Source organism: Lactuca serriola, chromosome 5 (assembly GCF_051521515.1).
Source record: "Lactuca serriola cultivar US96UC23 chromosome 5, Lser_US96UC23_V15, whole genome shotgun sequence".
Classification (NCBI taxonomy): Eukaryota; Viridiplantae; Streptophyta; class Magnoliopsida; order Asterales; family Asteraceae; genus Lactuca; species Lactuca serriola.
The window spans coordinates 234054671-234073656 of record NC_136412.1 but is presented as its reverse complement, the minus strand read 5'-3'; positions in this window follow the sequence as shown (position 1 = coordinate 234073656).

Below are 18986 nucleotides of genomic sequence, written 5' to 3'. Positions count from 1 at the left end.
TGTACAGATCCAACTTGGTAAAAAGATTAAAACCATACGATCAGATCATGGTAGTGAATATCTAAGATATAAGTTTGATGAACATCATAAGAATTATGACATAGTGTCACAACTCACTCCATTGGGAACACCGCAACATAATGGTGTTTTGGAAAGGAGAAATCGTCTCTACTTGATATGGTACGATCGATGATGATTCATACTGCCTTTACTCATTCTTTTTGGGGGTATCGCATCGATTCCTCCGCTCAAATTGTAAACATGGTCCTAACTAAAAAGGTTAGTAAGACTCCCTACGAGTTATGGCATGGAAAAGTTCCATCGATGTGTTACTTAAAAATATAGGTTTGTGAAGCATATGTTAAAAGAGATACTTCTAACAAGCTTGACCCTAGATCTCAAAAGTGTATCTTTGTGGGATACCCAAAAGAAACCATGGGTTATTACTTCTTCCAAAAAGAAACGAATCGAGTGTTCATAGCCTAGAAAGAAGTGTTTCTTGAAAATGACTTGATCTTGTATAAATCAAGTGTGAACCCCATTGATCTCGAAAGAATTCGAGAAACACAACCTTTAGTTATGAATGGTAATCAAAAAAGCATTATTGAAATTATCTTTTAGATGCCGGAAAACACACCAATTGTACGACGCTCAAGTAGACCTCGTCAGGAACCTGACATATATGGATTTTTCATTCCTAAAGAGGAAATCTTCTTGATAGATCAATGTGAACCCATCAACTTCAAGCAACTATTGCAGACCCAGAGTCTGATAAATGGCTTGAATCCATGAGAGTTGAGATTCAATCCATGAATGACAATCAAGTATGGGACTTGGTTGACTTACCTCATAATAGTAGGGATATTAGGATCTTTAAGAATAATATCGACATGGATGGGATTGTACAAACATTCAAGGCGTTACTTTTCAAGAAAGGGTATATTGAAATTCAAGGCATTGACTATGAAGATACTTTCTCTCCATTTTCCAAGATTAAATCTATTAGGATTATCATGGCCATAGATGCATGTTATGACTATGAGATATGGCAAACGGATGTTAAAACCACTTTCCTTAATAGATATCTTAAGGATGATGTCTACATGGAACAACCTAAAGGTTTTGTCAACCCAGATAACCTAAAGAAGGTTTGCAAACTGAAGAAATCCATTTATGGATTAAAGCAAGCACCTAGGGCCTCGTATCATTGTTTTGATGAGAATATCAAAAATTTTGGTTTCTCAAAACTTCCTGATGAACCATGTGTATACATCAAAGCAAGTGGGAGCCAAATGATTTTTCTAATTCTTTATGTCGATTACATATTACTGTTTGGAAAAGATATCCTAAAACATTGAAGGAGACTAAGGCTTACCTTAGTAAGTCCTTTCAAATGAAAGATCTAGGGGATGTTGCATACATACTCGGTATTAGGATCTATAGAGGTAGATCCTAAAGACTCGTCGGTTTAAGTCAAATCATATACATTGATGAAGTCTTAAAATGATTTACAATGGATAATTCTAAACGTCGAATTGTACTTATACTGCCTGGCACCATTGTTTTTAAGGTTGACAACCCTAGTATTGAAGATGAGATCAAAAGAATGAGTCGCATACCATATGCTTAAGCAGTAGGTTCAGTTATGTATGCTTTGACATGTACAAGGTCGGCTATAGCTGATGTTATTAGTCTAACTAGTAAGTATCAAGTTAATACTAGAGAAAAACGTTGGATGGTTGTAAAGAACATAATTAAGTACTTAAGAAGGCTAAAGAATTTTCTTTGTTTTTAGATGAGTTGAGAAAGAGCTTATTGTAAGATATTTCATTGATGTTAGCTTCAAAACTGATCGAGTTAACTCACTATCACAGTCAGGATATGTGTTCACACTTAATGGAGGAACCATTGCATAGAAAATTTCAAAGCAAGAAGTGGTCACACTATCTACAACAAAATCTTAGTTTATAGCTTCATTTGAGGCATCTCATGAACTTAATTGGATAAAGAAATTCAGTGGTGATCTGAATGTTGTTCTAAGCATCAAAAATTCCATTGAGATGCTTTGTGACAACACTGATGCTATCGCTATTGTAAGAGATACGACATTTACCAACAAGACTAGGCACATTCAACGAAAATTCAATTTCATTCGTCAAGAATTAGAATTAGGAAATATACGCATTAAGAAGGTTCATACATATGATAATCTATCAGATCCATTCACAAAGTGTTTGTCTCAAAAGAAGTTTGAGAAACATGCAAAAGGAATTAGTCCTCGATTATCTAATGAATGGATTTGAAATTTGTACTTTACTAATATTTGGATATTCTGAACTATGTGGAAATGATATATAATCTCTTTTGATATATAAGATATCTCTTTTGTGTTAAATATTATTATTGTAACACCCGGTTTCCGGTAAGTATTTAAATTTAATTACTTGTATGTTTTTAAATCGGGACTCGGCGAGTTGGAGGCCCAACTCGTCGAGTAGACTAGACTCTTCGATGCGGGTTTTAAGTAACCTACTCGACGAGTCGGGGAGCCCGACTCGACGTGTAGGAATGTCTGGATGAAACCCTAATATTTAGGGTTTGCACCCTATTTAAACACCTTCTCTTGTCTCAACCCAGCCTCCATCGTCCCTCCCAGTCCAGAAAAGCCAAAACTCGAAACCCTAATCAATTATTGAGTGTTCTTAAGCTTTTTGGTGCCATTTGTGTGTATTTGAAGTTTGATAAGAAGAAGGAAGCTTGAGAGATCAAAAGGAAGATAGAAGATCCAGAGGTTTTAGCACATTTCCAACTCATTTGAGGTATAAAGTTGGTACCTTGACTATTCATTTCTTAGATCTCCATTTAGGGCTATCTTCTACCTTTTGTAAGCCTTAGAAGTGCCATATTGGGGATTTTGTGGTTATTAAGGGGTATGGCTTCATATCTGGAACCATTGAGGGTTCCCATGCGATAAAGGTGCCAACTTTATTGCCATAAGAAGCCATGCATCTTGTAGACTCCATTTTAGGGCCATTTGATCCAAATACCCCATGCATGAACGTCAAGTTTGTAACTTTACGTGTATTATGGACCTTAGGAGGCTAGATCTATGTTTTGGATGTGTTAAGCTTGACTGAAGCCAACTGTATAGACATGGAATTTGGGGGACTCGGCGAGTCGTCCATGGGACTCGACGAGTCAGGGTACGGTTCCTCAACCCTTTTCTATTTTGATCGAACTGGTTTAGTCTAGAAGAGGACTCAACAAGATAGATGTGAACTTGGCGAGTTCAAAAACAGAACTCAGCGAGTTCAAGGCAAGTACCAACTGCATGAAGGCGTACTATACGAGTTCATGAGGAACTCGACGAGTCCAAGGGTAAATGTGTCTTCTTGCATGAGGAAGGACTCGGCGAGTTCAAGGATGAACTCGTCGAGTCTGTTGTTAAAGGTCCTGATTTTGTATGAAGTAGAACTCGACGAGTGCGTGAAAGACTCGGTGAGTAGGATCGAGGTCTTAGTGTTTTGATGATTTGGGGACACAGCGAGTCAAGTCAACCAGACGTTGACTTTGATCTAGAGTTGACTTTAACCAAGGTGTTGACCTTGACTTTAGCTTTGACCTGAGTAACCTTTTGATGGTTTTTGAGCATTTTAACATTCCTATGGTGTACATTCAACCCTAGAAACCTTGGATCTATGTTTTCTCTATTATACATACAAATTTTCATTTTCCAAGGATTCATCCTAACTAGAATATGATTGGGGTATATGTAATATAAAAACTAGTAGAATGACATGCCTTTCTTGTAGCTTGGATTCCTTAAGACCTTGTGATCCTACAACCCAAATGTGATGCCTCAAATGCTTCACAGAACACCACCAACATTTGGAATAACTTGAGAGAAGATTGATATGCACCAAAATCGGCTAGCCCTCAGAATCACTTAAGTGTTGATTTTACAAGGATGGGGCTTCTTTATATAGTGTGCATATTAGGGTTACACCATGTAACTCATGGCTTTCCATATCCTTCATGATCCATGGGTTTTAACCTCCATGGAGTATCCATGGGTACCACATGGGTTTAGCCCATCATGAAGAAAAATGGACCATAAGCCCACTACATAAGAATGAATGATTTATCAAATCAATCCCCATTTATTAAATTAGTATCTTTTGATCACAAAATTAATTCCAAACTAATTCTTGATCAATACTAATTATTCATATTAATATATTAGAACTTATAATATATTAATAAACCATAAATATCCTCTTCTCACAAAAGTCTATCCAAATTGTTCTGATGCCATGCAACCCAAATGGACCATGCTAAATCGGTTCAAGTACATACCAAATATAGTTATGGACTTAGACACATTATCCAACAGTCTCCCACTTGGATAAGTCTAATAACTATAGCTGCAAGTACGACTTCAGTATCCGACCTGCAATCGTAGCTCTTTCAAAGTCTCGCGAAACTAAGTTGTGCAATTTTAGATAAGTGATCATAGAATCCTTTATTCAAGATATCAACCGGACAAATACATGGAACAATATCGTACTTATTGGCCAGCAGTTTGTTTCCTGATTTTCGATTTGTTTGACATAGAACTTAATCGAACACATCAATTCAGTTCTGACCAGGCCCGACACATAAGTCAAAACAAAATCATCGAGGGGCCCAATATATCGCTTTTAATCCTCCATGGACTAAAAGGAATAGATAAACTTCAACTCATATGCTTATACTAACTAATCATCAAATTCTACACAACAACACGTTTTATAACATCAAGTTACTTATGAGTTTTCGTATTATCAATGTATAACCAACTCATAGTCAACAACTCATATCTCTTGGTTTGAAGACATATACGATATTACCGTCTCACGATCACTCGAGATAAATTCCATGAAGTGATACAAGTGAGCGTGGGTTGAATCCAATACTCAGAACTTATGAGCACTCATGAATGTTGCAGCAACAATTGCTATGTCTAATACAATTCAAACAAATCTACAAACCCAATTCATGACAATCTTATTTCAATACCTACTTCCAAAGTATGATCGACTGTGGATAGTTTGAATAATATAATTATTCTGGAAGTCAAAACATGCAAAATGAAACAATAGTAAATGATTGACACAAGACAGTACCATACTAGTAAATAAAAACACCTTTTATTTAAACATCAAATGTCAATTACATTTCACATATTACAAGTTTTGAAAGCTGTCTAATCACTAAAATTGATATTATCCTTCAGGCCTCACATGCTGTAAATTCTTAACCCTATATAGTCCCTTCGTGAGGGGATCTGTTGGGATCTCATCCGATGATACACTCTTTTCCACGAGGATTCCTTCTTCTATTCGATGTATAATGAAGTGGTATTTTATGTCAATGTGTCTGCATCTGCCGTGATCCCTTGGTTCCTTGGCTAAGGCAACTGCACTCTCGTTATCACAGAAAATATCCATAGGCTCCTTTATAGCTAGTACAACTCCAAGGTCTCCAATGAAGTTCTTCAGCCATATTGCCTCCTTCGCCACCTCGCTTGCTGCTATATACTCTAATTCGCAAGTTGAATCAGCTACTGTCTTCTGCTTGGAGCTTTTCCAAGTAATTGCTCCTCCATTTAGGGTAAACACCCAGCCCAACTGAGAGCGGAAATTATCCATATCATTCTGGAAGCTAGCATCACTATACCCCACTACTCTCAAGTCATCACTCCCACCAAGGGTAAGGACCCAGTCCCTAGTCCTCTGCATGTACTTGAGAATATTCTTCACCGCAATACAATGGGCCTTGCCCGGATTCCCTTGATATATGTTGACCATGCTCAAAGAAAAGGCCACATCAGGGCTAGTACAAGTCATAGCATACATGATCGAGCCTACAGCGGAAGCATATGTTACTCAACTTATTTCAGCTATCTCAGCCTTTGTACTCAGGCTCTGAGTCTTACTCAGTTTGGCGTTACTCTGGATCGGTAAGTCACTTTTCTTGGAATCCTACATGCTGAATCTTTTCAGCACCTTATCCAAGTAGGTACTTTGAGTAAGTCCAATTAGTCTCTTAATCATGTCTCTCAATATCCTTATCCCTAGGATATAGGTAGCTTCTCCAAGGTCCTTCATAGCGAAACACTTCCCAAGCCAGGACTTAACCTTCTGCAAGGTGGGGACGTCATTTCCTATGAGTAGTATGTCATCCACATACAATACCAAAAGCTAACTATACTCCCACTAGCCTTAACATATACACATGACTCATCCTCGCTCCTCGAAAAGCCAAACTCTTTGACTTTCTCATCGAAACAAAGATTCCATCTGCGAGATGCTTGTTTCAATCCAAAGTTGGATTTCTAAAGCTTACACACTCTATTAGGGTACTTTGCAAAAACGCTCTAGCCAACTCATGTAAACATCCTCGGCCAACTTTCCATTAAGGAAAGCGGTTTTGACATCCATTTGCCAAATTTCATAATCATGAAATGCAGCAATGGCTAGCATAACCCTAATAGACTTAATCTTCGCTAATGATGAGAAGATCTCATCATATTCAACTCCCGGAGTTTGAGTAAACCCTTCGCAACCAGTCGCGCCTTGTAAGTGTGTACATTCCCATCCATGTCGGTCTTCTTCTTGAAGATCCATTTCCACCCGACTGTCTTACGACCTGGTATATTTTCAACCAAGTTCCAAACTTTATTGTAATACATGGGTTGAATCTCGTTGTCCATAGTCTCTTTCCATTTGGTGGACTCGGGGCCTACCATGGCTTCCTTAAAGCTGTTAGGTTCATCCAAATTTACCAGTGTACTATCACTGATAAATTCATCACCTTCTGTAGTAATATGGAAACCATAATAAAAATCAGGTGTGCTCCTAACTCTTGTGGAACGCCTCATAGGTACAAGCTCATCAATCGGCTCAACAGGAGTTTCCTCCTCAGGTTGATTACTAGTGTTTGAGGTTCCTTCACCACTTGACTATTGAAGTTCTTCAAGGTTAATTTGCCTCCCACTGTTTCCTTGGCTTATGAACTCTCTCTCACGAAAGACTCCTCTACTCGCCATGAAGACAACATTATCACTCGGTCTGTAGAAGAGATAACCAAAGGATTTATGTGGGTAGCCGATGAAAATACACCGCTCACTTCGAGGTTCGAGCTTGTCATGAGTCTCACACCTCACGAAAGCCTCACAACCCCAAATCTTGATGTGGTCTAAAGTGGGAACTTTCCCAGTCCACATCTCGGGAGGTGGTTTGGCAACCCTTTTGGTAGGGACTAGATTAAGGATATGGGTGGCAGTCTCTAAAGCATACCCCCAGAATGAGATTGGTAACGAAGTGCGACTCATCATAAAACGAAGCATGTCCAACAAGGTCCAATTGCGCCTCTCAGCCACACCATTCATCTTTGGTGTCCTAGGAGGTGTCAATTGTGAAACAATTCCAGATTCCTTAAGATAGTCAAGGAACTCGATACTAAGATACTCACCACCCCGATCGGATCAGAGCATCTTTATCGTCCTGCCTAACTTATTCTCCACTTCTTATTTAAACTCTTTGAATTTCTCAAAGGTTTCTGACTTATGCTTGATTAAGTAGACATAACCATATCTATTGTAATCATCAGTGAAAGCCACATAGAAGCGGTTACCATCCCTTGTGGCGGTTCTGAAGGGCCCACACGTATCGGTGTGTATGAGATCCAACAAACCATCACCCCTAGCACAAGTACCAGTGAAGGGTGACTTAGTCATTTTTCCTAGTAAACAAGATTCGCAACTATCATCTGACTTTAAGTCAAATGAATCCAAGACTCAAGCCTTTTGGAGTTGGCCTATGAGATTTTTGTTGACATGTCCAAGACGACAATGCCACAAGGATGCCTTATCCAAACCAGTGGAAGAATCAATATGTAATACATTATTTCCTAAGTTGTCTACAACCGACACAGTTTCATATACACCATCACAAGTTAGTGCTTTAAAATAAAAAACACCATTATAAAAAGCATTAATACCACCACATTCATTATCAAATGAAAAAGTAAATCCTTGTTTGTACAAACCATGAAAGGAAATAATATTTCTCTCCATTTCAGACGAGTAGCAGCATTTATTGAAATCTAATATTAACTCACTACTAAGAAATAAAGAATAAACTCCAATCTTGGCGACAGTTGAAGCTTTCCTATTCCCCATGATCAAGTTTATCTTCCCATGCTCCACATCCTCACTTCTTTTTAGGCCCTGCAAATTAGAACAAATTTGAATTCCACACCCTATATCAAGGACCCAAGAATTAGTATGTGGTGAGTTATTAGACAATATAGTGTAAATACCTGCATGGGTGGGTTTTACATTCCCATCCTTAACATCCTGCAAGTACATGGGGCAGCTTCGCTTCCAGTGCCCTTTTTCCTGACAATAGAAGCATTGTGCATCCTTCGGGTTGGAAAAGGTAGTGGCAGAACCACCTTTGCTTCCACTCGAAGAGGAGCCATCAAGAGACTTTCCCTTGGTACCCTTCGAAGGGGACTTCCTCTTTTTCCCTTTACCTTGCCCGATTTCCAGAATAGGGGCGATGGTGGGAGTGGTAACAACATTCTTACCTTTAAGACAACTTTCAGCAGTCCTCAAAAGTCCTTGAAGTTTGCTAAGTGTGACCTCCTCCTTGTTCATATGATAATTCATGCGGAACTGATCATAATAAGAGGGTAAGGAGTGTAGAATGATATATATAGCTAACTCCACATCAAAGTTCACATTTAACTTTAGAAAACGGTCCATGAATCTTTTCATTTTCTGCAAGTGGCCCGTGAAAGATTCTCCATCCTTCATTTTTGTTGTTATCATGGAGGTGATGATTTCATACCTTTCCTGAAGAGCATTCTAATGGTATCTTTCCATCAGGTCCCGGTGCATCTCATAAGGGTAGAAATATTCATAGGATTTATAGATTGTTGCTGTCATGGTAGCCAACATGATACAAGATACCTTAGTGGCATCCTTCTCATGGCTAGTGTACTCAGCAATCTCCTCGGGAGTAGCAGAAGACTCATCATTAACCTTAATCTCCTTCTCGAGAACATATTCCTTGTCCTCATAACGAGTGACCATCCTTATGTTCCTAATCCAATCATTGAAATTAGTCCCATCAAAGATGACTCTCCCACAAAGGTTCATGAGAGAGAAGGAGCCGGTAGGGTTTGAGCCAAAAGCAGCATTGTTGGAAGACATTTGAAAAATAAGAAAGACAAGTTTAGATTAGATAAAGAGTCCTTAATAAGACGCCTAAATGAAATATTAAGGCTAGGACCCAACATACTGTTTTATAACTTGGAAGAGGGATGTCGTAATCCAAGCTACAAAATATTTGAAGGTAGGTAAATGGCGATTTACCAATTTCCACCATGAAAAACAAAATAGATTATTAGGTTTTAATTGGATTGAAACTCCTAGATCTTTTGAGATTCGTTGAACAATTCAATGGTATGTTTAAATCTCGATTATGCCCTTCAAGTTTGTGACTGGGATACCGAGGATCACAAACAAGGTGTGAATAACCATGCAAATTAACTTGGTACTCTTAATTTTATCACCTAATCAATGTGTTGGTTAACCACACACGCTCCACCGATCAATGATAAACCTTAAGCCACCCTTTGCCACCCTTGTTAAGTCCAAGTTAGTGTGTCGGTTAACCACACATGCTCCACTAACGACTTTAGCAAGGTGTAAAGTCTAATTTCATGGGTTAGCATCAATTTCACATTTTCCTAAAGTAACTAAGATTGGGAATTTATAAAAGGTTTAGTTACTTTATATTTATCATTATACTCTTAATGAGAATTATAGTCTTTGTCCTACTCGTTCGACTAACAACCCTCCACCAGTCAAGGAAACGGTGGGTGAGAGTGGACACCCATTAAGCTGTCATTTTATACGCAACAACCTTATACCCCCCTTATAGATCGGCTTAGTGAATGAGGCATACTAACGGTAAGACTGACTTGATCTTATACATACATATATATATATATATATATATATATATATATATATATATATATATATAATTATTATACTTTTAATAATATAATAGTATAAGGATAGAATTTTAAACTTTTAAAACTCTAGGGTTTGGAATTAAATTTTTCTAAAGTGACTTTACAAATTCTAAAACTTGAGGGCAAGTTTTGAAACTATTCAAAACCTTTCATTTCTATAACTTATGAATTTTAATGATTTTAATGGAAAAACTCTTGGAATTCCATAACTTGAGGAAAAGTTATGGAGTCCATTAAAAAACATTTAGATCAACAATTAAACTAACAAGCATGTCAAATAATTTCTATGATCTAACAAAACTTATAAGCATGCATAATTCATATCAACAATTTTCAAGAATCATATGAACTTAATATAAAACTTGAAACTCTGACAATTATCTTTGAAATTGGATTAGCACAATCATTACCACATCAAAAAACAGGTTTAACAATATAAAAACAGTTTAGGGTAATGATCCTAGTCCAATTCCAGCAATAAAACTCGAAATTATGCACTCAGGGCCTCCTACTCGTCGAGTAGGATGAATTTTCACATGGACTCGTCGAGTCCCCCCATGGACTCGGCGAGTTCACTGAACCGTGAGCAAAAAAATCGATTTTTTCAGCAATTTGCATCAAGTATGATGAAAACAACCCTAGTCTCTGATACCACTTATGGGTTCCTATGGTGTACATGAAACCCAAGAAACCTTAGATCTATGTTTTCTCTATTATACATGAAAATTTTCATTTTCCAAGGATTCATCCTAACTATCATATGATTGGGGTATATGTAATATAAAAACTAGTAGAATGACATACCTTTCTTGTAGCTTGGATTCCTTAAGACCTTGTGAGCCTAGCACCCCAAATGTGATGCCTCAAATGCTTCACACAACACCACCAACACTTGGAATAACTTGAGAGAATATTGATATGCACCAAAATCAGCTAGCCCGCACTAGAATCACTTAAGTGCTGATTTTTCAAGGATGAGGCTTCTTTATATAGTGTGCATATTAGGGTTACACCATGTAACTCATGTCTTTCCATATTCTTCATGATCCATGGTTTTTAACCTCCATGGAGTATCCATAGGTAACCACATGGGTTTAGCCCATCATGAAGAACTATGGATCATAAGCCCACTACATAAGAATGAATGATTTACCAAATCAATCCCCATTTATTTAATTAGTCTCTTTTGATCACAAAATTAATTCCAAACTAATTCTTGATCAATACTAATTAAATAATTCATATTAATATATTAGAACTTATAATATATTAATAAACCATAAATATCCTCTTCTCACAAAAGTCTATCCAAATTGTTCCGATGCCAAGCAACCGAAATGGACCATGCTAAATCAGGTCAAGTACATACCAAATATAGTTTTGGACTTAGACACCTTATCCAACACCTTTGTAGGGGTTAACAGTTTGTAATTGTAAATTAAGGAAGGTTGTTACGTGTAGGAATTGAAAGCAGTTGATCCCGACAGCGAGGACAGTTCAGACAATTCACGACATTGAGGTGAGTTACCTTCGAGTGGAAATGGGTCTAAGGCTACAATGTCGGCCCACTAGTAGGAGTGATTATGGATGATTGTCTGGGTTGCCACTATCTGATATTTTTATGTGATAGCCTGATATGATGTTATGTGACAGTGGTAGTAAGGGGAATAGTCCCCATATCTATTCGATAGGGCCAAGGGGTAGGTCGGACACCCCGGTATGTCTGACTAAGGTAGGTTAGGCACCCCGGTATGCCTAGCAGGGGTAGGTTGAGCACCTCGGTATGCTCAGCAGGGTAGGTCGGGCATCCAGATATGCCTGGTAGTATGTGTTACGTATGGTATTTGGTATGATGTGGGAACTCACTAAGCCTTGTACTTACAGTTTTCAGTTTTGATTTCAGGTACCTCTTCGTCGAAGGGGAAGGAGCAGGCACGGTACCAATGCATCGCACACACATGATTTCCGCATTTGAGATTCATGGGATTGTACTTTGATATTATTACTATTGATGATATGACTTTTGAGACATGTGATTATGGTTTTATGGATTTATATGATAATGATGATGTTTTTCAGTACACGGTTTTTATAAGTAACATAATTAAAAAAAACAAAATTTTTGGTCTTCAAAAATGGGATGTTACAAGTTGGTATCGGAGCCTTGGTTTGAGGGATTCGGACACACTCTCGAGTGTGTCTGAACTCAAACTAAGGACTTGGTATGGAAAATTTTCAAAAGTAAAAATTATTTTCATAAAAAGGAGTTTGAAAAGAAATTGTAAAGAGAAAAGAACTTTGAAAAGAACAAGGTGTTTGATGCGTGCGACCAGCCCAGCTCAAGTAAGTTTTCCCCAAGATACCCATACATTTATGTTATGATACGATATGATTATGAGAACTGCATGCCAAAATAGAGCTAAGGATCTAGGAGGATGCTTGATATGCATGTTGTATGAGCTTAGTACTGAGTAGTCAGTGATATGATAGCCTGGATAGGATATGCTTGGTTTGGGGTACTTAATGCCCGAATGTTGCTTGCTTTGTGCTTTTAAGGAATCCTAGTTATCTTTAATTAACTAGTACACAAATACGTTAAGTTACATACTATGAGGACTAAATAATTTCAGAAGGTTAGGTCTAGCCCAATTTCGCAGCTCTTAATTAAGTCTAACCGTTGTAGGGAAGGGCCTCTCATTCGAAGAATTATCTGGTCTTAGTAATTTGTAATGGTATTCGCGAGCTAGTTAGGGAGAGATGACAAGGACTTCTATTGCAGCTGATGGTAGAGAGTGGTATGGAGAGTTACCCTAGGGTGAACCTAGGATGAGATTAGCACAAGAGTGCAACAGTAGCAGTAGAAGGGACTTGGTAAAGTCAATGCGATCCTTGAGGAAAGTACGGATAGATGTGGAAGGTAGTATAGGCCCATACTACTGAAAGCAGAGGATCCGTACTCGATTCAAGGAGGGCCGAGATGAAACCAAGGAACTTGTAGAGTGTGTGACACCTCTCAAGATTATGTATGACCCTGATGATTATGTGTTTTGTTTTAGAATGGTGATAATTACGTGACATGGAGCAGGAGGATTGGGATCAGGGTCTGGTTTAGGATTAGGTTCGGGATTAGGTGCCAAGCTATTTGATGAGGGACTACGTGATTTCATTGCTTCTGAGATTACTAGAGGCATCCTTGAGTTGACCCCGATGATTTTTGGGTCGATCAAGGAAGGGATTATGGAGCTGATGGAGGATCGCCCCGGGGCGTTCAGGAGTGACTGGGCATCTAGCCATTCAAGGGCACGCACACTATCCTTTAAAGACTTCAAAGGATGTGGTGCACCAGAATTCCATAGGGTGAAGGACCCCATTGCTGCTAGGAGGTGGATCGCAGACATGGAGTCTGCTCAGTTGACTAGCTTCTGCCCTGAGGGTTCGAAGGTTCAATATGTTGCAGGGTGTTTGAGAGACTGAGCTCGATATTGGTGGCAGCCGGTCAGTGATTCGTTTGGAGCCCCAGCCATTGAGGCTATAACCTATTCTGACTTAGTAAGAAGGTTTAGGCCTGAGTTTGCACAGGCTGTGGAGCTCCAGCAGTTAGCCAGAGAATTTTTGGATATGAAACAAATGACTGACTCGGTGGCGTAGATGTTGGATAAGGTGTCTAAGTCCATAACTTATTTGGTATATACTTGACCCGACCCGGCATGGTCCATTTGGGTTGCATTTCATCCAAACTATTTATGGATAATTTTATGAGAGTTATACTCATATGTTTATTAATATATTATAAGTTATAATATATTAATATGAAGTTATGTTATTTAATTAGTCTTAGTCTTAAATTAATTATGAATTAATTTAGAGATTAAAAGGAAAGACTAATTAGATTATGGGCTATTGGTTTTATATGGTGTGGGCTAACACTCATTTGTTAATGGGCTAGGCTTATATGGAAGTCCATGGATGATCCATGGAGCTTTTAACCCATGGATCCTTGGAAATGAAAGGTCATGGGTTATTAGGGTTTCACCCTAACCATACACACTATATAAGCATGCTTATGGAGCATGAAATGGCAACTAGTGTTACTAGAGTGACTAGTGTGACTAGTGTGTGTGTTTTGTGTGTGACCGATTTTATGTGTGTGTATACACTCTCTCTAAAGTTTTCCAAGAGTTTGTGGTGATTTGTGATTCCATTTGAGGCATTCACACTATTGGTGCTTGGCCCTCAAACTCCTTAAGAACCAAACTCATCAAAAAGGTATGTAATCTCTTCTAACTCTTTTATGTTGAAATGTTCCCCATGCCATGTTAGATAGGTTATGAACCTTGGAAAAATTATTATTTTGCATGTATTTAGACAAACATAGATCCAAGGTTTATTAGGGTTGCATGCACACTTAGGAAGTGTTAGATTGCTCAAAACCCAACAGTAGATTACCGCCAAGTTCAGGGAGAGGGCCTTACTAGTGCCTTAGTATGCGGGGGATGAGGAGATGTGGAAGACCCGCTATCATGACATGTTGAGGGCTGACATCCAGAAACATGTCAGCTACTTAGCATGTCCGACATTTGATGATATTATTGTAAGGGCGGGGGAGAGGGAGATTGATATAGAGCATCTCCGGAAGAGGAAGGAAGCAGAAGGACAGGTTACTAGGCTTTCGGGGAAGAAACCAAAGGGATTCGACGCTAGGTCGAAGGGCCATCAAAGTTGGAGCCATTGCGGGAAATACGGCAAGCCACATTAGGGGGTGTGTAGACTAGGGCAACGGCAGTGGCGGTGCCAGCTCCAGCGACCCTGCGGACTACTAATGGACGGCAGGGAAAGCCAGAGGCTCCAGTGGTGAGGATTCGAGCCTTCCAGGTGACTACTGAGGAGGCACGCACCACACCCGATGTGGTGACGGGTATGATTTCTTCTCCCTAGCTCTTATTTTATGTCATTTATGATATTTATGTATATTTTTATGTGTTGTTTAGGATCGTTCCATGTTAACGGTATCCTAGTTCAGGTGTTGTTTGATTCGGGGGCTACCCGATCATTTGTCTCTCTTGCCCTTAGCAAGAGGTTCCCTGAGTCTTCGGGCATGTTGGATTGCCCTCTACAGGTCGAGATTGCTGATGACCGATCAGTTCGAGCATCAGAGGTTTCCATAGATTGTTTGTTGAGGCTGTTCGAGGAGTGCTACCTGGTAGACTTGATTCCCATACCATTGCGTGGGAACATGGTCATCATCGGTATGGATTGGTTGAGCCCTAATGGGGCAGTGATCGAATGTACGCAACAGTTGGTTCGGGTCAGGACCCCAAGTGGGGGAGAGCTGGTGATTCAGGGCGAGAGGTCACAGTGTGGACCAGCTTTATTCTCAGCAGCGAGGTCTAGGCGCTACCTTCAGCAGGGTTGCGCAGGGTTTGTCGCCTACATTATTGATACCCGGGAGGCGGGTAGGGCGATGGTGAGTGATGTACCAGTGGTGCGAGAGTACACAGATGTACTCTCAGAGGAGCTATCTGGGATACCTCCGAAGAGATAGCTAGAGTTAAGGATCGGTCTGGTGCCTGGTGTGGCTCTTATAGCCAAGGAACCGTATCGGTTGGCTCCTCCCGAGATGCTGGAGTTGTCTACACAGCTGCAGGAGGAATTAGACATGGGGTTCATCATACCGAGAAGTTCATCCTAGGGAGCCCCGATTCTATTTGTAAAGAAGAAGGATGGGTCGCATCAGATGTTTATAGACTACTAGGAGCTGAATAAGGTAACGGTGAATAACCGTTACCCACTCCCAAGGATTGATGATCTCTTCGACCAGCTACAGGGGGCATCTTGGTTTTCCAAGATTGATATGCGGTCAGGCTACCATCAGATGAGGGACAGAGATGGGGACATATAGAAGACTGCTTCCCGGACTCGCTATGGTCACTATGAGTTCGTGGTGATGCCCTTCAGGCTCACGAATGCTCCTGCCGTGTTCATGGACCTCATGAACCGCGTATGCAAACCGATGTTGGATCGTTCTGTGACAGTTTCATCGATGGCATCTTGGTTTACTCCAAGACGCAGGAGAAGCACGAGAAACACTTATGAGAGGTGTTGGATACCCTGAGGAGGGAGAGCTTGTATGCAAAGTTATCCAAGTGTGAGTTCTGGTTGCGCGAGGTGCAGTTCCTTGGGCACCTTGTCATCCAGAACGGTATTTTGGTCGATCCGGCCAAAGTGGAGGTTATGATGAGATGGGAGGTTCTGAAGTCTCCATCTGAAATTCGGAGTTTCTTGGGATTGGTAAGCTATTACCGGAGGTTCATTCAGGACTTCTCCAAGATAGTCGTGCCCTTGACCCGTCTAACAAAGAAAGTCGTTGTATTTCGATGGGGGCCTGAGCAGCAGGCAACGTTCGAGACTTTGAAACAGAGCCTATGCGAGGCGCCGATCCTCGCCCTGCTAGAGGGCGTGGAGGATTTTTTTGATATACTGTGATGCGCCCATCTCAAGGTTAGGTGGGGTATTGATGCATAGAGGGCATGTTATCGCTTACGCTTCGAGGCAACTAAAGCCTCACGACGCGAACTACTCGACACACAATTTAGAGTTGGGGGTTGTTGTCTTCACCCTCAAGATTTGGCGACACTACCTCTATGGGGTCCGATGTACCATTTACACGGACCATAAGAGTTTGAGGTACCTCATGGATCAGTCAAATCTGAATATGAGGCAGCGTCGGTGGCTAGTTGTGGTGAAGGATTATGATTTTGAGATCCTCTACCACCCGGGGAAGGCCAATATTATGGCTGATGCGCTTAGCCGCAAGGCAGCCCCGATCAGAGACATTTGTTTGCGGATGACAGTAGTGACTCCACTGTTGGAGCAGATTCGAGAGGCCCAGTAGGAGGCTATGAAGGAGGAACATCGGAAGAGCGACCGTATTGTGGGACATGTTTCCTCCTTCGACTATGATAGTTGTGGGTTGTTGACACTGCACCATAGGGTGTGGGTCCTGTATCATGGAGGTGTGCGTCAGGTGCTGATGGAGGAGGCGCATATTTCCAGGTTTTCTATTCATCCCGGGGCGACGAAGATGTACAGAGATCTTCATCCTGATTACTGGTTGCCCTGCATGAAGTGGGATGTAGCCTGGTATGTTGAGAGGTGCTTGACCTGCAGGAAGGTCAAGGCGGAGCACCAGCGGCCTCACGGCAAGACGCGGTCATTGGACATGGCTATGTGGAAATGGGAAGATATTACTATGGATTTCATCACAAAGCTTCCCAGGACTGCACGGGGAGTGGATTCGATCTGAGTCATCGTGGATCGGTTCACCAAGATTTCCCATTTCATACCGATCCAAGAGAGCATCTCGGCCGAGAAGTTGGTTGATATCTACATCCGAGAGGTGGTAGCTCGACATCGAGTGTCAGTCTCTATGATTTCAGATAGAGACGTGCGGTTTTCTTCCAGATTCTGGAAGAAGTTTCACAACGAGTTGGGTACTCGTCTGCACTTTAGCACCACTTTGCACCCACAGACGGATGGTCAGAGCGAGCAGACCATCCAGACTTTGGAGGATATGCTGTAGGCATGTGTTCTAGACTTCAGTGGTAGCTGGGATACCTACCTTCTCTTGGCAAAGTTTTCGTACAACAATAGCGACCACATAAGTATTGACCGACCTCCCTTAGAGATGTTATACGGGAGGAAGTGTAGGACCCTAATTTGCTGGGGTAAGGTTGGGCAGAGAGTCATGGGGAGTACCAAAGTGGTACTAAAGATGACGGAGAGGATTCAGCAGGTCCGGAGCAGGCTACAGACTGCTCCGAGTCAGCAGAAAAGTTATGCTGACAAGCGACGTTCGAACTTGGAGTTCTAGGTTGGGGATATGGTCCTCCTTAAGGTATCACCTTGGAAAGGCGTCATCTGGTTTAAGAAGCAGGGAAAATTAGGCCATAGATACATCGGTCCTTTCAGGGTTACAGCCCGGGTGGGCAAGGTAGCATACAGGCTGGATCTGCCAGTCGAACCTAGTCAGATTCACAGCATTGAGGGTTCCCATGGCATAAAAGTGCCAAATTTATTTCCATAAGAACCCCATGCATCTTGTAGACTCCATTTTAGGGCCACTTGATCCAAATACCCCATGTATGAAAGTCAAGTTTGTAACTTTAGGTGTATTATGGACCCTAGGAGGCTAGATCTATGTTTTGGATGTGTTAAACCCGACAGAAGCCAACTGTATGGACATAGACTTTGGGGGACTTGGCGACTCATCCATGGGACTTAATATGTCGGGGTATGGTTCCCCAACCCTTTTATGTTTTGATCGAACTGGTTGAGTCTAGAAGAGCACTCAACAAGATAGATGTGAATCTGGACCTGGAAATCATGGAACTCGGCAAGTTCAAGGCAAGTCCCAACTATATGAAGGCATTCTCAACGAGTTCATGAGGAACTCGGTGATTCCATGGATAAATGTGTCTTCTTGCATGAGGAAGCACTCGACAACTTTGTATGAAGTAGAACTCGACAAGTGCATGCAAGACTCGGCGAGTAGGATCGAGGTCTTAGTGTTTTGAGGATTTGGGGACTCGGCGAGCTGTTGGGTCAACTCGGCGAGTCGATTCAACCAGACGTTGACTTTGACCCAGAGTTGACTTTGACCAAGGTGTTGACCTTGACTTTGGCTTTGACCTGAGTAACCTTTGTAGGGGTTAAGAGTATGTAATGGTAAATTAAGGAAAGTTGTTACATGTAGGAATTGAGAGGAGCTCATCCCGGCAGCGAGGACTATTCAGACACTTCACGACATTGAGGTGAGTTACCTTCCAGTATAAGTGGGTCTAAGGCCACAATGTCGGCCCAGTAGTAGGAGTGATTACGGATGATTATCTTCGTGA